This window comes from Typopeltis vanoorti, chromosome 5 (assembly GCF_054136105.1).
Source record: "Typopeltis vanoorti isolate ZY-2024b chromosome 5, IOZ_Tvanoo_1.0, whole genome shotgun sequence".
NCBI classification, from domain to species: Eukaryota; Metazoa; Arthropoda; class Arachnida; order Uropygi; family Thelyphonidae; genus Typopeltis; species Typopeltis vanoorti.
In genome coordinates, this window is record NC_143553.1 from 155,489,001 (window position 1) to 155,494,421 (window position 5,421).

Genomic DNA, 5,421 nt, shown 5'->3' on the forward strand with positions numbered 1-5,421 from the left:
TCTTATCGCCACCGAACAAATTCTTCCTTATCCAAGGAAGGGTTTGCTCAGTTCATCCACCAGGAATAATGTGGTCCATTCTGCTTATTTATTTCCGTATACCCGAACAGTCCCTGACGAATATTCGAAAGGTTTTGCTTTGCGTAAACATATGGAGTAAGCCTTTTATTGAAAGACGAAATACTCATTCATAGAAACGTGGTGTAATCAGAAGAATGATAGTGTCTAAAGCGACATAGACTTGAATGAAGTTTTCTTAGAAGCGAAGAGAACGGCTAACATTTTTTCACACAAAGGAGAACGGGGAGTCAGGTTTTCTTAGACTTCAATCGGCTATTATGGTCCAATTGAAACACTCTCAGATATCGGAGTCAAAAGAGATTTATTTATGCAAACCTTTCGAATATTCGAAAACTTAGGATACAAACTTACTATTAAATATAGTAAAGACCTTCATAGCATTCATTGGCTTCTGAAGAGTAAATGGAAATCATCCATATTTGAGGTGACTTGTTTGTGGCAATTCCACAGCTATCATTTCTCTTTTGAGTCTGTATTTTTCCTTATCGTTCAAAAAGCACACATTCGGCATTCTGATCTGATGCAAAATCCTTCATATTATCTTGAATGTTTTCCTGCCTGCTTTAAATATTGCAAGAAACAGGTACAAAACGCTAAAGTCATAAAGAAATGCCACTACATGTTACATATCTTCTTCTAGCAAAACAATTTCAATTACTAAAATCAAACACTAAGAAATTCATGACAATTTAAAATTTTAATTTCTTAGTGTTGTGTGTCCTTATTCGCGTGTAGAGTAAATTACATATTATTTATATAATGTTTTTCAGGGTTCAATTCGTCACTATATTTAGCAATATACCATTTATGAATGTTTGTTCGTTTTTTTAATTTTATTATTTCTTTTACCCAGGAAAATCGGAACATGGAAACCAATTTCAAGCTCTATCAATTCCATCCCCCCCTTTCCCTATGATAAATAAATCATATACCACAAATGTTACTTATACTCATCAAATCGACTGGAAGCATTATTCCGAAAGGTCTCGTGCAGAGCAATATTTCCAGTTGCGTCCGATTACACTGTGACATCAGCTCCGTAGTCCAACAGCAGTTTGACAATTCTAATGTCTCCTACTCTTGTTGCCACGTGCAAAGGGGTCAATTCTTTTTTGTCTCTTATGTTCAATTCGCATCGCCATCTCAATAATAATTCAACTAAAAAAAAGGGAGAAAAATACCGTACATTTTTTCACGATGTTGACTGTACTGCACAATATATTTTTACTTGTGATATAAGTATTCCACTAAGCAAATATATATAAAAAACCTTCACACAGCCTGTAATTATCTTCAAGTTAGAAAATTTTGTTCTTGCTATTGGGCATTTTTTCGACATATTTTGCGATGAATTGGTCTTATTAACTGGTTTAATGCAGACTTCTTTATGCACAGTAGATAAAAAATAATATATTCATCTAGTTCGGCATATCTTCTTCTAACTGCATCGAACAAAAAAAACCGAAACCGCTCTAAAGAGTGTATTTCGATCTCCTCCTTTCATAAAGATCCGATTCATTTGCGCAAGGTTTCTCGTCTGAATCGCTCTTAAAAATTGACGATGGCGAATGCCTAGAGCTTCGAACTTAAAAAATAAGTTCGAAGTATTGCATTTTTATAAATAAAAGTATGCAATTCTAGAATTACAATTCTGTATTGAAAGTGAATAAAAGTTTCTTCAGTATCATAATGGGAATTCTTAAAAATTACAGGTCATATTTATAGTCTGTTGGCATAGTATTATTACCCATCCTACACTACTTGAAGTTACAATATTATCTATTAAGCTTATTTATTTTTATTGTATTTATCACTGATTATCTCAACGTACACCTCTCACTCATAACACGAGAAAAACTTGCTTACACCCTTTCGATGAAGATTCTCTTTCTATTATTTTTATCAACAGACCTCCATGGATTCAAGAGGAGGTCTGTTGATAAAATTACCACACTCTCATCCACGGTGGTAATTACCCCTTACCAACTTATACGTCTCAATCATGTTTCCTCTCTTCCTTCTCTCCAGTAAGTTCTATAATTTGCGTTATCTCAATTTTTTCTCATATTTCAAAGAGCAGAAACAAGCTTATTCAATCGTCTCTGAACTCATCATCCATCTTAATTCCGAATTTCATAATTTCCGAAACTGTTACTGAAATCAGAAATCAATCAATAATTTTTTTTTTCATTTCGTCTTCTCCACCAATTGACCTTTTCATCTTCTTTATTCGCAGTATAAAATGTAAGTAATCCTTTCATAAGAAAGAAAATTACTGATATCAGCGTTTGAACTCCTGATATCAGAACTTTTAGCGAATGAAATTAATTACTACAAAGTCAGACGATTAACTGCTGGCATCTCTGAGCTAAGTACCACGGCTATCTGAACACTGCTGTCCTTAAATCTAATTGTTTCATGTTGACTGCATGTGTTTTACATGGGAACCTTCTAGAAAGATAACGCGCACGTCTGAGGACAAATACTGCTCACACGCAAATGTTAGAATCTCAGCTTCACTTATATTGCATCTCAGATCCCAAAGAAATCATTAATCATTCAGTAAGATAAAAATATTTTCACCGTTTTCTAGCAAAGAAACAGTTTTAGCACTTGACTACATTTTTCTCAAGGCAGAGGCTTCTCTCAAACATCTTTTTTCATGCTGCACAAGGATCTTGGTTTTGATAGATTTGAGCATAAAAAGGATATCAAAATTAGACATGGTGAAGAAAATCTTCTACTCCAGTCAACGCGTTCCTGTAAAGGATTTTATTTACTAAACATAGAATATATACTGCTGATGCAACTTTTCTGTTCCCACTTACCTCGCCTGGCGTCTTTTCCATTTTTTCCGTCTTTGATATGAAAATATATTAAGAAACAATACGTCAGTTCCTAAGGAAAGAAAAACTCGTCTAATTAATTACTGACAGTACCTTTTCAGATCACAAATAAAGCTTAAATGAGATGGTGTTCATTGTTCCTGATGGACTGTGATATTACAATTATGAAGAATCAATGGAAAAGAAAACTTTCAACTGCTGAATAATCTAGTACAAACGCACTAAATTCTTTTACTTTGATTACGTCATTGGAGGAATATATTAATCAGGTTATCTCCCTTTGAAGCTATTTCAGAGAGTGATGTCTATGATTCGTTATGTTCCAAATAACTAATACAAAATCAGATTAAAAAATAACATTCAACATAAAGTGCGATTATTAAAAGCAATGTCACTTTCTGATGTTTCTGCAGCAGAAAAGAAATAAAAGAATAGCTGTCTGTGTGAAAACCGACGGTTTATCGTGTATTCGGATATTTAAACTATCACTCCAAACTATGGCATCTAAGAAATCGACTGTGCTATGGAATCCCTGCAACTAAATTACGAATATTAATTTTCCTAAGAAATTTTGTGTCTTTTAATATAATCAGTAAAACAAAAGCGGTCAAAGGACAAAATGCAATTCATAAATATTTTAATACTTTCCGATAGTCTTAGGTGGCTGGCCCTATCTGATTTTTTCAGAGGTTCACTGTTGAAGAGAATCCACAAATAATTAAAAGCATTTAAAAATAATTAAAATAAATAAGTCTATCATGAGAATAGAATATCAGCACATCGATTATTCATCATTTACTTAGATTCGGATAACATTTCTTAAGCGTTGCTTTTTCTCTTCTTTAACAACTTTCTTGCATTGAATTTATCGAACAGATACTTAAATCACACCAAAGCTGGGGTTGATTTTCTGTTAATTAAGATTTTCAATTGTTTGATATCTGTGGTAAATTGCTAATCCTTATCAGAGAATAATTAATTGTGCGTTCCACACTAGTCAAGATTTAAAGCTAATTATTTTTAGCTAAATTATGTAATTTACGTTTAAAATGATGAGCATTCCTCACTACATTCTGATTATATAAAATTGTTCATGATCGGAAAGTGATTTTCATGAACTGAGTCTGTTTTCGTATACAAATTTAACATTTTCGTTTTATTTAATTTCCTTTTTCACACATTCGGAAATTGTTATGAAGTCGGCAATTATTATTATTATTTAATTAGTAGGTCCGTTATCCGTCCTATATTCGAAATAATAATCATTTCCAATTAAGTTGTTCCTCTAATTATTGTATTTAATATTGCATATGCAAGGGTTTCTATTACTGTTTTTAACCAAATCAATGGATTTCGGAAGTAAATGGTCTGACTGTAGAAGAAAGTGAATTTTTTTAATATTGTGTAGATTGAAGCAACGAATAAAAATTATTTTCCAAGGAAATGACCTCATGAAACATAGGTAAACTCCTATTGTCATGTTGTGCCATCACTGTGTATTGTGGTTTAAGCCAATAAGAATACAATTTGGTCGGCTAAACCCCAAATTGCCAGCTCATCCTCGTTCGTTCAGTATCAAGATAGATACCTAACAGGGTGCACCAGGAGGAACTGAGGATTGGACATTAGGTCAGACGCCCTGGTCGTTTCTCCGCATTCCTGTAAAAGTTATGTGGAGGTCTCCTCTCAAATATACAGATTTGACCCTTATCACCTCCAAAATTTGTAGAATCCAAAAATCTACAAAACAACCGACAATATATATATCCAACCAGTGGAGGGAATAGTAGTAATAATAATAATAATAATAATAATAATAATAATAATAATAACATAATGATAACTGGAGGACATTTTTAGCATCCAGGAATGTGTTATCAGAGTTAATCTCAGGTGCTATGGTCGTTTAAATAGAATGGGAGAGGAAAAATTAGCAAAACAAGTTTTCTTTGCCAGGTTGGAAGGAAAGAGACCCAGAGGAAAATCAAGATATAGGTGGATTGATACGGTAAAAAGTGCCTTAGAAGACAGAAATATAAGATCTGATAATGTTGGAGTCTTGACAGGAAACAAATTGATTTGGAGGAAAATTGTAGAGAGGAAGTTAGTAATGATTTAAATTTTTCATGTAGTACTATTATATCCTGTACACCCGTGAGGGAACATGTCAGGAATTTGATGATGATAATAACTGGGGTGATGTAATAAGGACTTTTGTGATGGAGAAAATTTTCCTGAAGAATACATTTGGTACAAATGAGCGGCAAACAGACTCATGTACATATTATACTTCAAATATAATAATAATAATGACACTAATAATATAATATAATAAATATACAATAACACAATAAATTAATGACACTAGCAATTTTAATTTTGATCAGAGAAATATATAAAAGCAATTTCAGCTGACGAACTCTATAAATACCTAAGAATATTAGAAGCCAATGATATTCTCCACTCGAAAGTTAAATAACAGGTAAAAGTAGAA